Genomic DNA, 24,045 nt, shown 5'->3' on the forward strand with positions numbered 1-24,045 from the left:
CTGCATTTCTTGTGCAGTAATTGTAGAGTTATTTGTTTTGGAAAAGCAAAATAATATTTGGTAGCTGCAGAGGGGGATGGGCGGGGGAAAGGAAGTTCAGTTTTGAAATTGCCTCATCTGTGCAATTTGTAGCTTAGTTTTGATAAACATTTTGCAATGGATTTCCTTTGCACAGATATACTGAAAGTCGTACGATTGGTGTGCTTTTATATTGCCAAAAATATTTTGTTATTGCATTAACTGTTTGAGAATCGTACTGACAGCTATGCATTTTATTCCAAAAGGGATTGTTCTTTAGAGTAAAAGTAATTTGATTTTAAAATGAAACGGCAGCTACATTTTATTGAGAAAACTACATTATCTTGGATTGTTTCTAAGTTCATATTCAAATCGTAATGGATAGATCCACTGATCTGGGGTGGCACGGTGGCGCAGCAATAGAGTTGTTGCCAGAGATCGAGGTGCTATCTGTACGGAGTTTGCATATCGTTTGGATGTACAAACTGGATTATTTCTCTCTCCCCCCCCCTTTGATAAGAGAACTGTAAAAAAGTAGTCCCTAATCTGTAGGATCATGCTAGTGTGTGGGGATTGATGGTCCAATTTAGAGATACAAGGGGATATATCTAATATTTCTAATAATCTCTGATACAGGGGGCAGGGGGATCTAATTTTGAAAGCTAACAACTAATAATAGGCCTAGATAGAGTGAATGTGGAGAGGATGTTTACAGCAGTGGGAGAGTCTAGGATCAGAGGGCACAACCTTAGCATAAATGGACATAAATGGAATCAAAATGAGGAGGAATTTCCTTTGCCAGAGTAGTGTTCTGGAATTCTTTACCACAGACAGCTGTGGAGGCCAAGTCATTGGGATTTTTTAAAATGGAGATTGATAGGTTCTTGATTACTAAGGTTGTCATAGGTTATAGGGAAAAGACGGGGGAATAGCATTGAGAGGGAAAAATAGATCAGCCATGTACAAATGGTGGAGCAGATTCGATGGGCTAAATGGCCTAATTCTGCACCTGTGTCTTCTGTACGTATGAACTGAAGCATACTGCTGGCATTCACTATAATTTCTGATGGATTTAGACTGGCAAAGTAAGCTGCCTGGCTGCCTGTTTGGCAAGGAAAGCTGGTACCTTGTCACCTCGCTAGAGTTGCAGGTCATTTTAACTCATTTACCACCCCCACACTGACCTGTCTATTCTGCCATGTTGTGTCTGGGGTCTATTTGTGTGTAATGTATGGCTGCAGAAACGGCATTTCATTTGGACCTCCAGGGGTTTTATTAACAATTAAATATACTCTTGACTCTTGACTCTTGACTATTCTCAGATTGCTTTGGGTCAAGACTCCTCAACAGTCCTGACTCAATGTCACCTATCCATTCCCTCCACAGATGCTGCCTAACCCACGGAGTTCCTCCAGTTCTAATGTTTTAATCAAGAAACTGCAAATGTTAGAATCTTATCTACTATATTTACTTCCTTAGCTGAAATTGATAATCAATTGATACGAATCCAAATGCTGATGATTGCCTGTACAGAAAATCTTAGTAATTGTATTGCAAGGAGATCTCTTTCATTGTTGTTTCAGAAAACACTGTTACATTTACAGTTGAGTGCGAGTACTGAAATTGTGTTATGAGCACACATATCAAACTGTGGATTTTTTTGGATGGGTCTATGAAATGGGTGATTAAAAACATTGTAAACTGTGTAATATATAACCCACCAGAAGTTGTTCACCCAGTAAAGTATTTGCATTTTATATAGTACACAGTGATCGTAGTGAGATAAATTTTCCTTGGTGGTTTACACTTTGTTACTGATCTAAAGCAGTTTGTTAGTCGTCACAGAAACAGTTCATGTCTGCTCTGTATTGCCGTTTCTTTCAACTCTATTTACAGACAACCCTGCAATGGTTTACTTGCCATACTTATTCATTTCAACAAATTAATTTTCGCAATCTATTAGGAATATATTTGCAGTCCAGAGAAAAATAAAGTAACTGAAATATATTTAGAATCTGTGATAATTTGATCAATGGCAGTATTTCAATCCACCCCTCAAAGCCACCTTTAAATTCTGTTGGAAATTCTAATGTAATACATGTTTATAATTTTAGCTCCATAATAATATTTTGGACTCCCTTAACCACTTCATATTTTGGTATGGGATGTTACTAACTTTTACGTTTTTTTGGTCCATATCCTTTTCTGCCCTCAGAAGGTAGAAGACCTTTGCCTCAACAGTTCTCAGACTGGTGATACTTTCATGCTATTGTCAGATATTAGATATTCTTTCATGGGAGCAAGTCGGCACAGTGACACAGCGGTAGAGTAGCTGCCTGGCAGCACTCACAACAATCCTGGTTGCGGGTGTTTGTCTGTACGAAATTTGTATGTTCTCCCCATGACCTGCGTGGGATTTCTCCGAGAACTTCGGTTTCTTCCCACACTCCAAATATGTACAGATTTGTAAGTTAATTGGCTTGGTATAAATGTGAAAATTGTCTCTTGTGTAGGATAGTTTAATGTGCGGGGATTGCTGGTCGGTGCGGACTATGCTGCAGGACATTGGTGTCAATAAGGTCAACTCGTATTAAAATATATAATAATCCAAATACTTTATAGAAATCCCTTTCTTGCCAAAAATGGTTTCCTGATATTTTTATCACATGTTCTTTGAAATACTCAGTTATTATAACCTGGTAATTTCACTTATGAAACTTTACAATAACATGTGTAGATATTGGTTATAACCTTGTTAGATGGTTATTCATTTAAACCATGACAGTTTTTATAGTTTGACTTTGGACATATTCAAGGCTGAATTTGGTTCACTCTGAAAAATGCTTTATTTCACTTGCTAGATGCTTCCTGTTTAAAACGAAGAACTGATGCATTTTTTTTGTACCCTGTTTTTAGCTGAAACTAGTGCACAGTCAGCAGTTTGTGCAAGAAGGGTATTTTAAGTTGCTGTTATTAGCACATAGTCAGGACAGTGGGGATTGTTGAAGGTCAAGAGTGTTATTGCAGAGCTACCATCATTGGGTGAGAGTGAGAAATTGCGAGGGAGCGTAGTGACCGGGGGGGGGGGGGGGGGGGGGGAGGGAGGGAGGGGGAGGGAGGGAGGAGTGTCGGCGGGGAGGTTTTGCATTTTTCAGCTTGAAATTGTGCAATCAGGTGCATACTGTAGCGAGTCTTTTAACTCACACTTGAATGCAACATTTATGCTTCAAATTGGATTAGGTATGAATAAGAAGGTAGATTAAAATGCTGGAGAAACTCAGCGGGTGCGGCAGCATCTATGGAGCAAAGGAAATGGGCAACATTTCTACAGTGTGTCAGTCTTACAGCATGGAAACAGGCCCTTCATCCCAACTTTTCCATGCAGATCAAGATGCCCCATCTAAACTAGTCCCATTTATCCGCATTTGGCCCATATCCCTTTAAACCTTATGTGTTCCAATGGGTGTCAGTGAAGTGGCGACAACATCCGGAGTGAGCGGAGACTTGGCGATGTCCGGGGAGCATTTCCCTCTCTTCCCCCCCCCCCCCCCCCCCCCCCTCTCCCTGGGAATGCGGGCTGGCCCAGGTGCTCTGTGTCCAGCTGAGGTCCGGGGGAGGTCAATCAATCAATCAAGCACTTCATCCTCGAGGGGCAATTTAAAAGGGCGCATTACAGTAGCTTTTTAAAAAAAAAAAAAGAAAGAGACAATCAACGAAGAGACAAACATTCAAAGGTACTCTCTGCACCTACCGGTTGACCGCACGAGCAGTGACCCGGCAAGGATTGGGTTGTCAGCAGCGATACAATAATAAAGAACACACAAAATGTAACACAAACATCCACCACAGCATTCATCACTGTGGTGGAAGGCACAAAAATTTGGCCAGTCCTCCTCCATTTCCCCCCCGTGGACAGGACCAGAGTAAGTCCAGGATCGGGATCGGTGGGGGGGGTGGGGGAGGTGGGGGGGATAAACAACATGATAAACGAGAGAGGAAAAATTGTTGATTTCTAGCATAGATCTGTGGAGCATTAGAATATTAGTGTCAGCAGTGGAACCAATGATTTTTAGTGCATTCCTGAGTATGGTCTTGCAGTTTTGTATTGATAGATGCCTTAAAGTACAGTAACAAACGTGGCTTCATTGCAGTCAAGTTTCCTTTGTGCTTATTTTTATTTTTGATCAGTTTTTGTTCTTGCTTATCTCCCAATTGCATCTGATTTCATTGGGATTTAATTAATATTCATAAGAGTGTAGATAGTGTTTTTGCATTGTATTGTGGATAAATGGGATTTCAATTGGCTGAGAGGCAGAGAGCGCAATGAATGGTTGATTTTAGACTCAAGATGTAAGCAGTGTTGTCCCGCAGTAGTTGATGTCTGAAGCATTGTTTCTCATACACTAATGACCTGGATTTTGGTGTACAGAGCATCATTTCAATGGCAAACTCTGAAATGTAATGGACCATATTGAAAATAGCAGTAGACTAGGATATTGGCACATAGAAGATGGGCCATGTTCATGTCATAGTCATAATTTAGTTTGCACCAATTCTTGCAACAAATAATTGTAGCATTCTTATTTTTGCTTCACATTAAATCAATTTCTTTCTCTGTCCAATTTTTGTTTTTGAGGGCCATTTTTGACCCTATTTCTGCTGGTAGGTGTAAACCAAATCTTAGCATGTATTGCGAAATAAACCTTTCCACGTTTTGACTATGGTTCTTGGATTAACTAAACCTGTGCCTTCTCATTATTGAACCAGGCTTTTAGGCTGATATGATATTTATCACCACCCTTTTTAAAAGAAAAGTCGAAAGCAATTGGTTAATATCTGTATTTGTTGCCTTTGACTTAACTATAAATTAAACCAAACCATCTTTTCTACTGATCAGTCTGAAGAAGTGTTCGATCTGAAACGTCACCCATTCCTTCTCTCCAGAGATGATGCCTGTTCCGCTGGGTTGCTCCAGCATGTTGTGCCTACCCTCTTTTGTACTGTTATTTCTTATATTCCACAAAAAAAAATCATTTATTTTTATTGCATTTCTTTTTGTTGGAACTACCTTCATAAATTTGGCTAAATAAAAAACATCAATCCCATGCTCCAAACTCCTTAATCTCATTCCTTTTTGGCCCAACACTCATGGTTTATTTTGTATGTATTATTTAGAGATATTGAGTTCAAGATGTAATTAACAAGAATTTCTTTATAGCAATTTAGCTAGCAAAGAGCACCATCAGTAGATATTAGTTAAGGGTAATCCCCCTAATTTAATAACAGGATTCTTATACACCTAATTAAAGTTTATCCCAGTTAATCTGTAAACGATTGTAATCTGTTGGCAGTACAATAGAAATGGATTTTTCGTTAAATCTTTTCATGAAAACTACATGTTCTTGTATTTATGAAACAGCAGATATGACATTATATCCACCTGTTTTGGCTTGTTTTTTGTGACGGCTATGAATTATATTTTTAATTGAAGAAGCCATAATGTGGTTTGTTTGCATTACCAGTTAACCTGATGCTAGTGCAGGCAGCAGGTGCTTGAACTCATTTGCAGTTTGAGGAAATGTTGAGAACTTCACAGAAACTTCCTTGTACAGTTAAATTACTTCCTGGTACAAACTTTGCATTTTGATAAGGCCATATTAAATAAAACTCTTAGCTTTTCTGTTACAGCACTTGTATATTTTGTATAGTTTCAACATTGCTTAAAAACAGTTTTGTTCAAAAACTTGTAAGTTTAAATATTGCAGGTTAAAATGGATGCACTAATTTAACATGTTGACAATGCAAACAAATATAATGTTTCTTGTCCTCTTCTGCATATTTCAGATTATGTTGACTGTGTCCCAAAATTGAAATGCTTTGGCATTTCACCTTGTGTGGAAGATTGTGGCAGATCTTGTAGTGTTCACATTTACAATTTTTAAGTTCAGTCATCTTCCATTACCCGTGTCTGGTGTTTTGAGCGAATAGAGCAGTAGAGATCTAAATGTATTAAGCCCAGAATATAAAAAAAGCTAATATAAGCCAGAATGACACAAAGGCAATATTGCTGCAATGTTTCAAGCCTGTGATCTCCCCTGTAGACAACATTTAAGGAATGAATGAATTTGAATTTGCAATTGATGGGAAGGTGCCACATGTGAACTACAATCATACAAGCAAGCCCGTGAAAAATAATAAATAGAACTCTTGTCTGTGTGGAGCATTAATCAAGGTAACAATGAGTGATTCCGAGTAGTAAATGTATGCTGCACATGGCTGTGAACAATTGCAAAATGACTCTTGACAAGGTTTAGTTTAGTTTATTGTCACATGTACCGAGGTACAGCTGCGTGCTATGCAGTCTGCGGAAAGACTCTACATGATTACAGTTGAACCGTCCACAGTGTACAGATATAGGATAAAGGAAAATACGTATAGTGCAAGATACGTTCATTTACTATGAGAGCGAGGCACCGTTAGAGCGCGGAGGGTGGTTTCAAAAAACATACCCCTGCGAGGAGCGGGCGAATGTCGCCTGGAAGTTGCTGCAGGAAGAAAACCCTGGTCCTTAACGGCAACACAGAGTTGCAGTCCAGGCCCGGCGGAGGGGGTGCCAAGTTTGGTGCTCGGCGAGCAGCCGGCGCCGGGGTCCAAGACGGGCCTGACCTGGGCCAGGGGGCAGTGGTGCTTGGAGCTGGCAGCGGAGCCTGTCGCTTGAGACAGCGGAGACCCGGAGCTTGGAGCCGGGCAAGAGGCAGCGGGGGAGCCGGTGGATCGGCCACGGGTAACCGGCAGGCGAAGGTGGTGGGCATTGCTCTTGGTCTTGGCCGGTCTAGAGTAAAGCCTGAGATCTACAAGACTGTTGACGATAAGGTTATTGTTGAGGACGAGTTACTTAACTTTTGTGCTGTAAAAAGTAAGACATTAAGCCAGGATGAGATCGTCCTTTTGGCTGCAAACACTTTTGATTCTGAGTGGATAGAGTCCTCGAAGGGGCACAGAAAGATGTTAACAACATAAAGAGTTGCCTTAAAGTAATGAATGAGTGTGGGGAGAATACTCCCAGGTTTGTCTCATTACTTGGATGAACTGCCGCCGGTGACATTTACTAACATGGATGTCTCGAGCCTACTTGGTAGAATGGAGCAGCTATACGCTGAGGTCTGTTCTATGAAGCACGTCATGCAGCAACAGGCTGATGTAAGCGAAGATTTTTGTGCCATCACAGTAGAAATTGATCGGCGAGTGGGTGCATTGGAGTGCATCTTGATCATTACTCCAGTGTGTGCATTGGAGCGCACCACTGACCTGACTCTGGGCGGTGGTCCGGATGCGTCGGTGGCAATGGATGGAGCCATTGGCATGGCAGACACAGCACTGGGAGCTGCACTGGCAGGAGCCTCTGGCTTGGTTGTCGGAGTGAGGGCTCCGGGAGAGGGCCTTGCCTTAAACGTGGAGAGGGCAACGGCAATGAATAGTTCCAGTGGTTTAACGTTGCAAGACTGCAAAGTGGAGTCATGTTGTGAAAAAGGGTCAACATCATGCTCCAGAGAACATTGTTGGTAAGCCAAATTTGCACCCTATTACCACCGGGCAGAGAAGGAAATCTAGTAACGCTATGCATATTATTGGTACCAGAGCTGCGACAAACTTTAAAATGATCAAGACTAAGCTGGTGAGTGTTTTTGCCTCTAAGTTTTCACAGGACCTAGACGCCAAAACTTTATCTGTGTATCTTAAAGAAAAACGTGGCCGTGAGGTTACCTGTCAAAAGATTGACACTGTACACAGTAGATACTGTTCTTTTAAAGTATCAGTGGAATATAATGAGGTTGGTGAAATGTACAATCCGGAGCTCTGACCAGAAGGGGCATTTGTTCGGCATTATGAATCGCGCAGGGTTGGAATCATCGGATCAAGCAATGCGCCTGCTGCGAGGGGAGTGAGTGTGCCTGGTGCTAGGGGCACTTACTAGTCTCACTAAATGAACATTAGGGTATTATCGTACAACTGTCGTGGCCTGCGTTTGGGCCAGAGCGCAGGGGATAAAGCTCGCCGCTTAGTTGTTGACAACCTTCTGGAGAACTGTGATGTACTATGTATGCGAGAGACATTCTTAGCGAAGCAAGACTTGAACAAACTCAATTCTCTCAATGACAACTTTCATGGGGCTGGGGAGTCTGACCTTGGCATAGGAATAGTCAGAGGTAGGATACCAGGCGGTGTGGCTATTCTATGGAACAAGAAACTTGACTCATCAATGAATGTGGTTCGGCTTGATGTTGACTGGTGTATTGCAATACACTTTGCTCACAACGACAAGGAATTTGTTATCCTGAATGTATACACCCTATCAGAATGAGGATGAATATTTAAATAGGCTTGCTTTCATCGATTATTTTATTAAAAACAATAATTATAGTAGTGTATATGCCATTGGGAATATGAATGCAGATATCTCAGATAGGAACTCATTATTTGCCAATCATATGGCTCAGTTCTGTCAAGATAATAATTTAATATTGTCAAGCAAGGTGCTCTTACCTACAGATAGTTATACTTATATTAGTGAGGCCTGGCACACTACATCATGGCTGGGCCACTGTATTAGTACAGCTGATGCACATGCCTCATTGGGGTGTGTGAGCATTTTGTATGGGGCAGCAATGACTGACTATATACCTGTGGCTATGACAATAAATGTTGAACACATACCTGTGGTATCCAAAGATAGAAATAGCTTTAACACAGAAAAACTGGACTGGTCAACGCTCACAAAGGAAGACATCTTAGCCTATTATGCCCATACATTCAAATCCTTAAGCAATATTCATCTACCTAAAGATGCAATGATGTGTAGTAATGTTAATTGTAAGGATATGAAGCATAGGAGAGATATCTGCTCCATGTATAATGATGTAGTAAGCGCTCTATATGTAGGCAGTAAGCCTTACTGCAAGCATAAAAATAAGACATAACATCAGGCCTGGCTGGAATCAGTATGTAGCTGAGAATCATGCTGAAGCCTGTGAAGCCACCAAATCATGGGCTATGGCAGGTAGACCCAGACAGTGGCCTGTGTTTGAGTACATGAAACTCACTAATGCAAGGTATAAGTATGCTATTCGCTTCATCTGTAAAAATGAGCAAGCTATGAGGGCTGATTCCATGGCTAAGAAGCTGCTAAGAAACAATGCTACTGATTTTTGGAAAGAAGTGAGAGCTCTTAACAGTTGCAAAACATCTCTACCATGCACTGTAGATGGAATCTCCAGAACAGCTAATATCGCAGAGTTATAATACTTTATTCAACTGTGTCCAAGGTGACTTGTATATGGTGGACAATATTGAGAGTAATGACTCAATGGTGATTATGTCACATGAGGTGTATCATGCCATGAACAAGCTGTCCAACAACAAAGCAAGTGACTTGGATAATATTTCTGCTGAACACCTTAAGTATGCGAGTATGAGGATATGTTATGATTCATAGCGTTACCAGACTCAATGTTGTCTGTTCTGTTAGTGCCGGTCATTAAGGACAAAGCTGGTAAAGTAGACAGCCTAAATAATTACAGGCCTATAGCTTTAGCCAGCATTTTGTCAAAAGTCTTAGAAATCACAGAAAGCTGTTTGTTAAAATGAGTCAAAGAGGGGTGCCTAAATACATTGTGAGAATTCTGGCTTACTGGTATGCCCACCAGACTATGCAAATAAAATGGGGCAATAGGGTCTCAGCCCCATTTGGGGTTAGCAATGATGTTGGACAAGGGGATTTTGTCCCCATTCCCTTTTAATCTTTATATTGATGATCTGTCCAGAAAGAGAGCACTGGTGAGTTTACTAATCTCAAAAGGACTGGCAGGCCAAGGAAGACCTCCACAGCTGATGATGGAAGAATTCTCTCTACAATAAAGACCAATCCCCAAACACCTATCTGACAGATCAAAAGCACTCTTCAGGAGTCAGATGTGGATTTGTCAATGACCACCATCTGCAGAAGACTTCATGAACAGAAATACAGAGACTATACTGCAAGATGCACAACTGGTTAGCCGCAAAAATAGGAGCAACCAGAGAAGCAAAAAAGAGCAACCACAGTTCTGGAAAAGGTCTTGTGGACAGATGAGATGAGGATTAACTTGTATCAGAGTGATGGCAAGAGCAAGATACGGAGGAGAGAAGGAACTGCCCAAGATCCAAAGCATATCACCTCATCTGTGAAACACTGTGGTGGGGGTGTTATGGCCTGGGCATATATGGCTGCTGAACGTACTGGCTCACTTATCTTCATTGACGGTACAACTGCTGATGGTAGTAGCATAATAAATTCTCAAGTGTATAGACACATCCTATCTGCTCAAGTTCAAACCAATGCCTCAAAACTCATTGGCCAGCAGTTCATTCTCCTCCCAAGACAATGATCCAAAACATACTGCTTAAGCAACAAAGGAGTTTTTCAAAGCTAAAAAGTGGTCAATTCTTGAGTGGCTAAGTCAATCACCCGATCTGAGCCCAATTGAGCAAGCCTTTTATTTGCTGAAGAAAAAACTGAAGGGGACTAGCCCCCAAAAACAAGCATACGCTAAAGTTGGCTGCAATACAGGATTGGCAGAGCATCACCCAGCAACTGGTGATGTCCATGAATCGCAGACTACAAGCAGTACAAGCATGCAAAGGATATGCAACAAAATGCTAAACATGACTACTTTCATTTACATAACATTGCTGTCTCCCAAACATTTCTACATGGTGTAAACCAAAATGTATAAAAATGACCTTTATTAAAATCTGACAATGTGCACTTTAACAGGTGATTTTTTTTAAATGACAAATCTCAAATTGTGGAATACAGAGGCAAATAAATAAATGATGGGTCTTTGTCCTAAATATTATGGAGGGCACTGTATGAGAACCAGAAAAGTTTTAATGCTTCTTCAGACTGAAACATTAGATCTATTAATCTTGTCATTGATACTGCCTCACCTGAGTATTTCTAGTATTTTCTTTGATATTATAGCCTGCTACCTAACCTATGCCTAATGAGAGTTATCCGTCTGTTAGGGTCAACCTTATATTGTGATAAAACATTTTGGCTTTGAATTTGGCCACACTGTGCCAGCCAAGTTCAATGCCTATTCCGAAGAGGATGATTTCATTAGTATGAAAGCCAAACAAGAAATTAGTGTTTTATGTACATTTATTTGATATCTTGTAATTGGACAGCTCAATTGAGATTATAAATGCAGTGATTAGTATGGAAAAAAAATTAAGTACTCGTGTTTATTGGGTTCTGTCTGGCTGTGTTTCGATTCGCCCTTAGTAAATTTCTAGTTCTCATGCTCAATGAGTTTCTTGCAACAGCATTTTTGAACAGTGCAGTGGACAAAGCACAGCTTTGAGTTCTTTCAGATGTCATTACAATTTACTTCAAATGTAGTCACTCTGGACCAAGGCCTTTTAATTGTTTTTAAATGAAAGCAACTGAAGTAGTATAAAGTCTGAACCATAGAGCTGAGAAGATTATATAGCAAGCTCTGTGTGAATGTGTTACCTTTTAGTTATGTAGCATTCACATCTTGTATTTAATTCCTCAAAGACAAAATTAAACAGATTATTGACCAAATTCAAAGGTTCTGCTTCATGCACATAGTTTGAACGTGTGGTGGTGCTTTCCCTGCAGAATGATGATTTTGGAATTGCGATTTCCTTAAATGCCATGCAGTTGCCTGTGTGTCTAAAGTACTGTCTCAGTCTAAAAATCCTGCAGCAAGCAACTCTCCTGAGCCTTTCCATTATTTACGTCAAGAACATGATGAAATATTGTCCACTTGCATGAGGACTGGACAAATAACATTAAGGAAACTTAACACCATGCCGCCTGCCAGCCTGCTTGATTGGTACCCCAAACAACTCCCTAAAGGGCCTGTCCCATGAGCATGCGACTCCGTGCGGCAAGCCCGACCTAATGTCGCTTGAGCCGTACGACATCGCGTGGCCGGTCCCACTTCGATCGGCGGAGCCGTATGGAGTTGTGCGGAGCTGGTCCCGACATCGCGCGGGGCTCTGAAAACTGCCCGTGTTCATAAATTCCGCACGGCAACTGCCTGCTGGTCCGCAGCCGCCTCGACACTGTACGCACCGCCTCGACGGGCATACGCAGTGTCTCGACGCCGTAAGTCACGCGCGAACTTCCCGCGGACTTCGCTCGAACATCACGTCGCTCACTCTACTCCGTGCGGCTTCCGGTTTGGTCGCGGTCGCCGCATGCAGGCGCATGCTGGTGGGACCAGCCCTGTACGGAGATCACTCTACATCCGCGCGGCTTCCGGTTTGGTCGAGCTTGCCGCATGCTGGTCGTATGCTCGTGGGACAGGCCCTTTAATATTCATTCCAATCATAGTCATTACATCACAGCTGCAATGTTCACCATTTATTAAAGTATAACTATATATTTCATGCCTTCCTCGTTGATGGATTTAAATCATATAATAGCATATATTGTGGAAATATGTTCAGAAGCGCTTCAGTGTTTCAATTAGGTGGGTTACTACCTTGCAGATAATTAGAAATGGGTAATAAATGTTGCCAGTGATGTGCTCCTGCAGCCTAAAAAATAAATGCATCATGTTTTGTTTAGAGTGTAGAACCAATTCAGCACAGGTGGAAATCTAGCTGTACCCTTTTAATCAAGGAAAGCTGGAGCAGTACTGAAAAAGGGAACTTTTTATACTGTCATTCAATTTAGGAATTGACTAGTTTTGGTTTGAATAGTGAAATCAGAGGTGAACATGTGAAACATAAAAATATATGCATGATTTTCTGAGGAATTTGGGTTTTTTTTGGAAAGCAATAAATACTGTATCCCACTGGTTGCTCTTTCTATTGTGTTCTCCCTAGCTCTCAAGGACAATAGTTGGGAATGATTTTTATATTCACATGTGGAGCCTAAACTAGTTCAACTGAAGTATTTTCATTAATATGCAATTTATTATGGTAGACTGATTCTGACTTTTTTCTGAAATGTGTAGTATATGTTAGGCATATGGCATATTTTTGTAGTATTTGGGGAAGTATCTCTTTGCAGTTTTAGAATTTTACATGAAAGATGCATGTTGATTTAACAACCTACTGTAATAATTGTGTACTGCATCTGAAGGATATTTCTTAAGGTCACAATTTGCATATGTTAGGAAATGTATGTTTGAAGATCCTAATCTTGGGGTCTACTAAAATAGCAGATTGAGGTTGATGGAGACAGACTGTGCTATACACACTCTATGGTTAGGTAAGAGAATGAGATTAGAATTGTTGATAATCGTCATTTATCTGAATTTCACCAGGCATGTAAATTTTTTTAATTTTTTTTTGTTCTGTTCACTTCCTCCTCCCTACTCACAATTGGGAAGCACGCATTGTCAAATGTCCTCACTAACTTGTGTCTGAAGGAACTGCAGACGCTGGTTTAAAGCTGCCCGTCCTGCTAAATTACTCCAGCTTTTTGTGTCCTTTCTAACTTATTGCATGACTGAAATCTGATTGTTTTCAGCTTTGACATTTTCATCTTTTGTCAGTAACACTGCAAAGCCTTTTAATTATGTTATCCTTATACCCCTCGTTTAACTGAACAACAAATATTAAATTCCCTGTTCAAGTGAAGAGATTATTTTTGTAGTAAATTCAGTTGTGCTTGAGAATACACTTCACTTCGGTACACATTGTATTCCATAATTTATTTCTATTTGGGTTGGAGCAAAATCAGATACAAGAGTTTTTAGAAATATTTATTTGGTGAGAATTTGGTTCAATAATTATGGTATTCTCTGTGTGTAGAATTAAAAGGAGATGTTGTAGTGTTAAGAGTTAAGTTTGTGTTCAGCATTTAATGTATACTTAGATGGCAGTGCCATTCATTCTGATTGTGGTGTTAGTTGCTTTGAAGTTTGGACATTAGAATTATAACGAGAATAACATTGCAACACACTGCTGGTCTTTTAAAATCACACATTCTTTGCCCTGGGGTTAAAAACTTCTACATGAAAATTCTAGCTGCTGAGGGTTATTACAACTGACTGAACAGAGAATTAAATTCATGCCTTGCATTGAGAAACAGTTTGAAGATTAGCTAAACTCCATTGACCTCCCAGTAAGCACATGTTGCAATTGCAGAACGTAGTGGAAGGAGCACTAGAAAGATCCATACAGATTTAGGAGTATTTTTAGAATGATTAGAAACTAAGTTATAGTTTGTTCATGACCAATTAGACGTTTAAATACTGTTGAAGCATGATTCAATTTGAAATTAACCAAATTGATTTTACTGCCTATGTTTTACTAGATGTCCTGGATTGCTCAGTAAATAACAGTTTTTATAGGTTTATGATTTTTGTGCTATAATTTTAACATTGGCCTGTGAATATTGTGTGATGGTTAGTAAATAGATGGGATGGTAGATAAGGCTAATTGTATACTGACCTGAGATAACTCTGTTCACTCCCAGCATATATCATCTATGCCAACTAACAAGGTCTTGAAGGCTCCTGCTACAGCTCTGAAAATGTAGGCTCAGTTATTAGAATGATGTGCACAAGTGTCCAGGATTTTTCTTGCTGGCTACTTTTTGGCTTCTTGAACAGAAGCGCATGTTCTCTGTTATACACAATTTTTAAGACTCATTGAATGCAACATTGCCTCTATGGAGAATTGGCCATGTGAAATTGCACTGTATATTTGTTCTTTAATTGCCAAAGAGAATGTGATTTACTTTCCATTTGGATCTTCCTCCATTTCCTTAATAGTGTCCTAAATTACTCTTGAGATTTGATTTTTATGTGAGATTAATGAGCCTTTAATATGCTCAGGATAATATAAATATTTTCAACTTTGTGAAACCAAAAGAATATGAATAGGGCTTTTGAACTCTGAACTGATTTGATCAGTTAGATCGGGCCCAGAAATTAGTGAGCAAAGTAGCTTTTGCACATCTGCTTCTGTATTGGAGATTACAGGAGTGCACAGAACTCAATGAGGGGAAAAAATGTAATTGAGAGCGGGCCACCGAAAATAGCACAGTTTCAGCAGAAAGGAATTTATGAATCTCTTGCATGAGTAAAGAAAAAATGTTTCTGGACTGGAGAGAGTGGATACAGTACCCTCCATAATGTTAGGGACAAAGACCCATCATTTATTTATTTGCTTTTGTACTCCACAATTTGATATTTGTAATAGAAAAAAATCACACGTGGTTAAAGTACACATTATTAAAGGCCATTTTTTATATATTTTGGTTTTATCATGTAGAAATTATAGCTGTTTTTATACATAGCCCCCTCCCACCCCATTTCAAGGTACCATAATGTTATGGGCATATGGCTTCACAGGTGTTTGTAATTGCTCAGGGTGTTTAAATGCCTCCTTAATACAGGTATAAGAGAACTCTCAACACCTTGTCTTTCCTCCAGTCTTTCCATCACCTCTTATTGCTGTTTATTAACATGAGGACCAAAGTTGTGCCAGTGAAAGTCAAAGAAGCCAGTATGAGACTGAGAGCAAGAATAAATCTGTTGGAGACATCGGCCAAACCTGAGGCTTACCAAAATCAACTGTTTGGAACATCATTAAGAAGAAAGAGAGCACTGGTGAGCTTACTAATCGCAAATAGACTGGCAGGCCAATGAAGACCTGCACAGCTGGTGACAGACAAAATTCTCTCTATAATAAAGAAAAATCCCCAAACACCTGTCTGACTGATCAGAAACACTCTTCAGGAGAAATGTGTGAATTTTTCAATGTCCACTGTCCGCAGAAGACTTAATGAACAGAAATAGAGGCTACAAAGCAAGATGCAAACCACTGGTTAGCCGCAAAAATAGAATGGCCTAGCCACAAAAATAGAATGGCCAGGTTACAGTTTGCCACGTACTTAAAAGAGCAACCACAATTCTGGAAAAAGATCTTGTGGACAGATGAGACAAAGATGAACTTATATCAGAGTGATGGCAAGAGCAAAGTATGGAGGAGAGAAGAACTGCTCAAGATTATAGACTTTGTTTTGAATAATTGTAGAGAAAACTCGTCAGCTTTGGAGGGCCGGTCTTAAGCGTGTTAAATTCTTGAGAATGTGTGATATGTTGAACTTCTCCCAATAGCTCAGGCCCTTTAAACCTGGCATAACGTTTGATAACATTTCTTACGGTTACTTGAATTCCAGAACCATATGTTTGTAATATTGGAGATAGATGATAAGTAAAAGAGATTTTGTGGATTTTTTTTTTCCTGCAAAAATTGTGGCATTTTCCAAATATACGATGGCACCAATCGCAGCAGTCTGAGAGTTAAGTACCATCTCATTCCAGTTGCAAACACCTGATCTAATTTGATAGTCAAAAGATGACTCCATTGTGAGATGTATTGTAATCAAATTCTTGTCCATTTTAGTAAAAGGGAATCAAGTACATTTTCATGATAATCTGCAGCTGACATTAATATATCATCTTTAATCATTTACCTCTGGTTTATATGGCTTTTAAAACAATTGGCTGCTGATTTACTCTATATTGAAATTATGGTTACAGTCCAAAAGTAATTAATTTGGAATTTCTCAGGTTGTGAACGATTATGCACAATTGCGTTATTGTTTTGGAACAATTTTTAGTTGAAGCCAATAAATCAGCCATAATTTTAATAATTTAAGTTTACGACTAGTTAGCAGGTTCTAGTGACATAAACTAATATTGAAATGTTTCTAACCTTAAATGATGCAAAGATGCAATGGGAATCCTTTGGAAATAATGTATACCAAAGAATGCTGCAGCAAGCAAATTTATTTTTGCCTTTTTGATGAGGTGCTGAACTCTATTTTAGGTGAAAATGCTTGGTTGAATTATATTTTGATCACAATTTAGACAAATAATTTGGTGTTATATTTAAGGAAATAATAAAAATGGTTTACTGAAAGTGATGTATACATTTACAAATATTTAAAAAAAAAGGAATATCTTCATGTCATTAAATTGCTGCCCTTCTGCACATATGTTACTGGATAATTTAGTGAAAACGAGATCAAATTTGATTATAATGGTCCAGTAAGGCCCCTTTAAATTGAGCTCAGATTAAACATATCCCTTATTTTTATTTTTTTTTAAAAAGGGAAACCAAAATTTCTACATTACATGTGGGAGATCCAAAGCACTTTGGATGGACGCTGCATAATTTTCAGGGGGGAAATTGATTCTGTCAAACTGGCTTTTCGGCAGCAGTGTTATTATTATTGATAGCATTATAGCAGATACTGTGTAAACAGTAAGTGATGGCCAAAGACTTGAGCATGGGAGGGCAAATCAGAATGATGTGCATGGCTGGGGAAGTGAAGATAGGGTATGCTGTGATGCTGGATGGTTTGTGGTTATGTTACAGGACTAATAATCCTAATTTGTAGTACAATGTCCAGAGACCTCCTAACTGTTTCACTAAGATCCTTTTGGTTTGGCATAGATGTAACTCTAATTCCAAACTAATGTACGTTATCTAACAAGTCAACTGGAGATGAACATGAAGAACTAACATTGACAGCTACGTCTGTGTCTGGAGAATAATTGGAAAAAAAAATATCTAACTAGAGTTCTACTTTTGACAAGGAAGGAAATTGTGAAAGAGAGCGAATATGTAAATATTGCAGGGGGAAGCTGTTTTCTGTCCACTTCAGTTACTTTTGTTCCATAGAATGCAAATACTTCATTGTGATTGGTTTAATGTTGTCTTTTGGCTTCAGATTCCTGATTTACAATTCCCTGGGTACATAACGAATGGAATAAAAAGCATGTGGTATACATATTGTGCATTTTAACATTAAGATGTGACAAACTTATGGACTTTGTGTACTGAGATCTCCCCAGCTCTTGCAGTGCACATGTTTTTAATCATAAAACAGCTGTAAACATCACTTCTGTGCTTTATTTTGTAATACTTCTGAAGCTCTCTTGGGGATTTAGGGATGCATCTGCTATTTAGAAATAGTGCTCCTCACTCGTTGAACCGGGCATATTTTTCTATTCTGCTTTCTGCATCTTTTTTACACTCTGGTTAGCTTGTATGGTTAGTGTAGTTAGTTTGTGCATGACAAGTTTCTTTTCTGTATTTGAAAATGAAATGTGATTGTATTATCCTGCAGGTTTCCAGATTATTAAATGTGTGCCGAGCTCTGTTGAGCATTGGGGCTAATGAAAAAAGACGTAGAATGCTTAAGTGAGCTGGATTTTTTTTAAAATACAGCCATTTGTACTTTGAAATAATACTGCTCTCTTTCTAAAAACTGAGATGGTTTTTCTAGAGCGTTGTATGTTATGTGGTAAAATTCCCAATAAGTAGTGCTGTTCCTTTATGAAATCACTAAAGGTAGTTCAGCTAAAAAAAGTATATTTCTGATCATACTATCCACTGAAGCCATTAACTGTTTTGGCACACAACCCTAAATGCCTTCAGCTATGTTTAAACAAGTAAAATCCAAGTTATGCTATGTGTAGGTGTCACAGAGAATTAAGGAGCACAAAAGCCAATTGTTGTTCTCTACTGATATCACAGTTGAGATCAAATCGTATAGCACAGATCTAGACCTGAACGTGGAACTTTTCCCTGATCTGTAACAACTTTTATTTTACACTAGACCAAGTGCAGACCCGTTGGGTCTGCTCCCCCAATGGTGTGATCTCCCAACCCAATATTCCACCATGCACCCGTCTCCTCCATTGGAACTGAGCCGTTCCCAAATGTAAGATTGCAGCCCTCCCCTGCCTGCTGCAGCAGTGAAAAGTTCAGTGTTCCTCTCTTGCAACTTTGTTTCGAAGTGTGTTGGAAGCTGACATGTAAATGGAGAAGCCTGTTTATTTTTGAAATACTTGGGGGTGGGTGGGGGGGGGGGAGAAGGATTTGATTAAAAACATGTACTTCAACACGACGAAATGAAATGAGGAGCGGATACTTAGAAAGAAAAGCGAAATCTCTACCGAAATGGAAAATATCTCGGAGATTGAGCGTCTGGATTGGGCGTGGCAATGAATCAAAGGAAGAAATGCAGCCGGCAGCCGTACATGCAAATGAATCCATTCCGATTGGACATCTGTGAGCATCGGCCATTCCGATTGGACATCTGCGTGTATCGGGCACGAATCGAAAGGCAGGAAGGGATCCGTACTGCAGGCGGACGGACGGATTTGAGTTTTATATATATACTAGACCAAGCGCAGACCCGTTGGGTCTGCTCCCCCAATGGTGTGATCCCCCAACCCAATATTCCACCATGCACCCGTCTCCTCCAATGGAACTGAAGCCGTTCTCAAAAGTAAGATTCCAGCACTGCCCTGCCTCTTTAAAAAAAAAAATCCCTGCCTGCTGCAGCAGTGAAAAGTTCAGTGTTCCTGTCTTGCAACATTGTTTCGAAGTGTGTTGGAAGCTGAGGAAGGAGCAGCCGTCAACGAATCAAAAGGCAGGAAGGGATCCGTACTGCAGGCGGACGGATTTGAGTTTTATATATGTATACTAGACCAAGTGCAGACCCGTTGGGTCTGCTCCCCCAATGGTGTGATCCCCCAACCCAATATTCCGCCATGCACCCGTCTCCTCCATTGGAACTGAGCCCGTTCCCAAATGTAAGATTGCAGCCCTCCCCTGCCTGCTGCAGCAGTGAAAAGTTCAGTGTTCCTCTCTTGCAACTTTGTTTCGAAGTGTGTTGGAAGCTGACATGTAAATGGAGAAGCCTGTTTATTTTTGAAATACTGGGGGGGGTGGGTGGGGGGGGGGGGGGGGGGGGGGGAAGGGAAGAAGGGGAGAAGGATTTGATTAAAACATGTACTTCAACATGACGAAATGAAATGAGGAGCGGATACTTAGAAAGAAAAGCGAAATCTCTACCGAAATGGAAAATATCTCGGAGATTGAGCGTCTGGATTGGGCGTGGCAATGAATCAAAGGAAGAAATGCAGCCGTACTGCAGGCGGACTGATTTGAGTTTTATATATATACTAGACCAAGTTGGGTCTGCTCCCCCAATGGTGTGATCCCCCAACCCAATATTCCACCATGCACCCGTCTCCTCCAATGGAACTGAAGTCGTTCTCAAAAGTAAGATTCCAGCACTGCCCTGCCTCTTTAGAAAAAATCCCTGCCTGCTGCAGCAGTGAAAAGTTCAGTGTTCCTGTCTTGCAACATTGTTTCGAAGTGTGTTGGAAGCTGAGGAAGGAGCAGCCGTCAACGAATCAAAAGGCAGGAAGGGATCCGTACTGCAGGCGGACTGATTTGAGTTTTATAGATAGATAGATAGATAGATAGATAGATAGATAGATATGTCTGCAGATTAAGAGCAATGTGGACTCATATTTTCAGCAAACACTCTGCATTGTGCTGACTGAGAGTAATAAATATTGTTTTACTTGATGAAATTAGATTGCTTATTGATCAAAATAAGGATTGTTAAAAATGCTTTAAACCGGGTGTAAATTTGTCAAGCTAATGGCCTATCCAGAGTTGAATTACCCAAAGCCACAAATTTGTTATCCTTATTAGCATGCCTGTGTGGGTTGTCATGATGGGTAGCTTGGGCATTTTTGGCTTCCTTGTTGACTATCTTTGTTTGACAGGCTGAATTTCAAAACAGGTTTATCATGCAAACCCAGAAATTAAGGCAAATTCCTTTTGTAAATGTATCCGTTCGTTGACACATTCATGACTAATAGGTAGCTTGCCTTAAATGAGCTTGGATGACAATGTAGGTAGCACAATTAATTAGGTTTACACATGCCACCAAAAGTGGAGTAATGTAGAGTGAAATAGTCCAAGGTTACAAGATATTGATCAACTGGGGAAATGGGCATCAGAATGGCAAATGGAATTCACCTTCAATATGTATGGACTGATGTATTCTGGGAAGTTAAAACAAGGACATACACATAGAATGGCAGGTCCTTGGCAATTGTTGTAGAATGGAGATATCTTGGGGAACATATACATATAATACGATAGAACTTTATTCATCCCCAGAAGGAAATTGGTCTGCCAACAATCATAACAAGGTACACAATCTTGAAATGAAAATTAAATTAAAAGTGAAAAAAAGAAAAAGGCAAGCGACTGTTGGCTGGCTGCCGTGTACACAGCGCCTTAATAGGAATGAACAAACAAACGCAGGTTTATCCCCTGGACAGAGGATTCTTAAACACCCCTCCCCCACACAGATCTCCCTTTGTTCTACCACCGTCCCCCGCCCCCCCCCCCCCCCCCCCCCAATGTCAGGTTCTCCATTGTTCTTCACTGCGGACCTCCCACGCCGACTTTTCCCTAGTTCCCTGGAAGTGGTGGAAAAGGTACACAGGGTGACAAGGGCTCATGGCATGCTTGCCTTCAATGGCTGTGGCAATGTGTAGAAGAGTATATTTTTTCCCAATGTGTGGGGGGGTGGTGGCTGCTCTAAAACTAGCAGGCATAGGTTTAAGGTGAAGAGAAAGATTTAAAGGAAATTTGAGGGTCAAGTTTGTGGAGGGAATGAACAGATGATGTTTTGGGTCGACCCTTCTTCAGTCAGACAGAAACATTGGCAATTCACTCCACAGATGCTGTCTGACCCGCTGAGTTCCTCCAACGCTTAGTTTTTTGCTCAAAATTCCAGCAACTGCAGTTTCTTGTGTCTTTAAGTGGAATATAATTCACAAGGAGAAAATGTGAGAAGAAAAGTATAGCAAATCATTTAATACAAAATTTACAGATAATCCAATATTCAGTAAGTAGGTGGCCACTAGGTCAATACCAAAATATAGTTTTCTTTTTTTTGGAAGGACTAAGGAGAATTTTTCAATGCTAGATTACGGACAAATGAACTGAGGGATTATTTTTTGAGTATGTTATTGGAAATTGTATAATGCATATGATAGCGATTGGATGCAAGATTCTTCTCTTTTTGGTAGAATAGTTCAAATAATCTGGACAATGGTTGGAAACAGAATCTAACAATAGCTTGAAGCTTGTGGGAATACATGTCATTCTGTCAGTTCCATAGCCTCTTGGGAAATGGTATTTGGTGACGATGAATTCAATTACAATTATGCGATGTTAATGTGTGGTCAAAATGCAGCAGGCCCAATATGGTATTAAAAGATTAGCCATGTATAATTTGTATTTATTTAACTGCATGACCAGATCTCTGTGAGAGCTAATCCTAGTGATGGTCATTGAAGAGACCATTCAATAATGCTTTTTGAGGGTTTAAAAATAAATAAATCTACATGAAACACTTCTAAATTGTTATAGCATAAATGTTCCTGTGTTTCAAGTTTATTAAGTCAATATTTAAAAAGAATATTGGATTAATGGCTTCATTACCACAGTTTAGTGGATGTTGAAAGTGAAAACTCTGAATGAAAGTATAATTAAAAAGAGAAACAATAAATGTTTCAGGTTGATCTTTCAATAGATTTCCAGCATCTGTAGATTTTTGCCTTTTATTTACAGCTGAGTTAAATGTCATCTCTTGAGGAACCCGTATTTTTTAATCAAAACTGAGCAAAGTTGTTCAATATTATCCTTCCAAAAAAATACTGGGCCTAGCTGTAGAAGTGCACACGTTAGTGGATGGACAGTTAATACAAGCTGTCACTCAACTGCTCTTTGGGCTTTCTTAAACGTAATTGATATATGAATAAAAGCAAACGTTCATTCATAGCAGTGCAGTCACTAGGCCCGATTGACATTGAAATTACCCGTTCCTAACCATTCTTCTGAGAATACCATTGTTTTTATATAGATCCGGAAATAGCTTATGTGCAAACAAAAGAATATAATAGCACAATATCATCCTGTTGCCTCAAAATGAAAGTCTCCTGATTAGTCTTGTAAGAGGTGAAATGACTTGTAAGCAGATAACCAGTATACTTACAGAAGTTAGAAATGCTACTGAGCAGCATGTTTAAAAAAAACAAAACCGAAATGGCATTCTGTACAGTATCCTGTGATTTAAAGCCTTGCTTCTGACTGTTCTATTTGTGCTATGATAATATGAAGAAAGCATTGCAAGTCATTCCCAGTGATATGTGACAGGACTGTGGATTGTTTGCCTTTTGTCAGTTTCTTGAATATGCACTGTTGGTTCTTTGAGGGCTCATTTTATAACAAAGCTGCATGTCAGTGTCAAACTGAAATTTACTTGCATTATGCAAAATGCGAATAGATTGTGATTGTTCAGTGAGCTTGAAATGTTTATTTTCTGTTCCAAAATGCAACTTCCCAATATGTCATACAAACTTGGTATATTATGTTTATTTTGTTAAAAATTCAGTTTCTTAAATTAAGAATTGTAGTGAAGATCTCATTGTATTGCACTATTGCTATAACAATGATTTTAATATGATTAATGGTACATGGATAAAGCTCAAAATCAAAACACTAAGTCTGCATTGAAGAAAACGAATTTGCTTGAAATCCTCAACAAATAAGACATTTTATAGAGAAAATGTTAACTTCATGTTGACCTGACGCACTAAAGGTCCCTCCAAGTATCTAATCTCCTGTCCCATGGTGCGATTTCATTCCAAGAGCTCTCCCGAGTTTAAAAAAAAAATCAAACTCGTGGTAAGCACGGAGAAGGAACGTAGCGGGTATGTCGGAGCTCGGGGACGTCTCTTAACGCTAACGGCAGGTACTCGGGAAGACTCGCTAACGGCAGGTAAGCACGGGAAGACTCGTGAAGATTTTTCAACATGATGAAAAATGTCCATGAGAGCCCCGAGTACCGACGAGTGGCCATTACCGTAAATCTCAGAGTTCGAATCAGGGCAAACTCGGGAGAACTCTTGGAATGAACTCGTACCGTGGGACAGGGGTTTTAGTGTATCCACTGTCTTTTGCTTTTCATCAATTCTGCAATGTACAAAACCTATAAAATTTACAAATGATTCGGTCAAATATATAGAGGAACCATGTTTCTTTTTTTTAAGAAAAAGAGAGAAACTGTAGATTATAGACTTTGTTTTGAATAATTGTAGAGAA

General features: G+C 39.7%; 1 protein-coding gene across 2 annotated transcripts in view; it reads left to right on the forward strand.

The window, feature by feature from the left end:
* The window catches only part of cbl (Cbl proto-oncogene, E3 ubiquitin protein ligase), a 105,290-nt gene that overhangs the window by 25,421 nt on the left and 55,824 nt on the right, over positions 1–24,045 (forward strand). The gene's annotated exons all lie outside the window — the stretch shown is intronic.

The sequence above is a fragment of the Leucoraja erinacea genome, chromosome 32, assembly GCF_028641065.1.
Source record: "Leucoraja erinacea ecotype New England chromosome 32, Leri_hhj_1, whole genome shotgun sequence".
NCBI lineage: Eukaryota > Metazoa > Chordata > Chondrichthyes > Rajiformes > Rajidae > Leucoraja > Leucoraja erinaceus.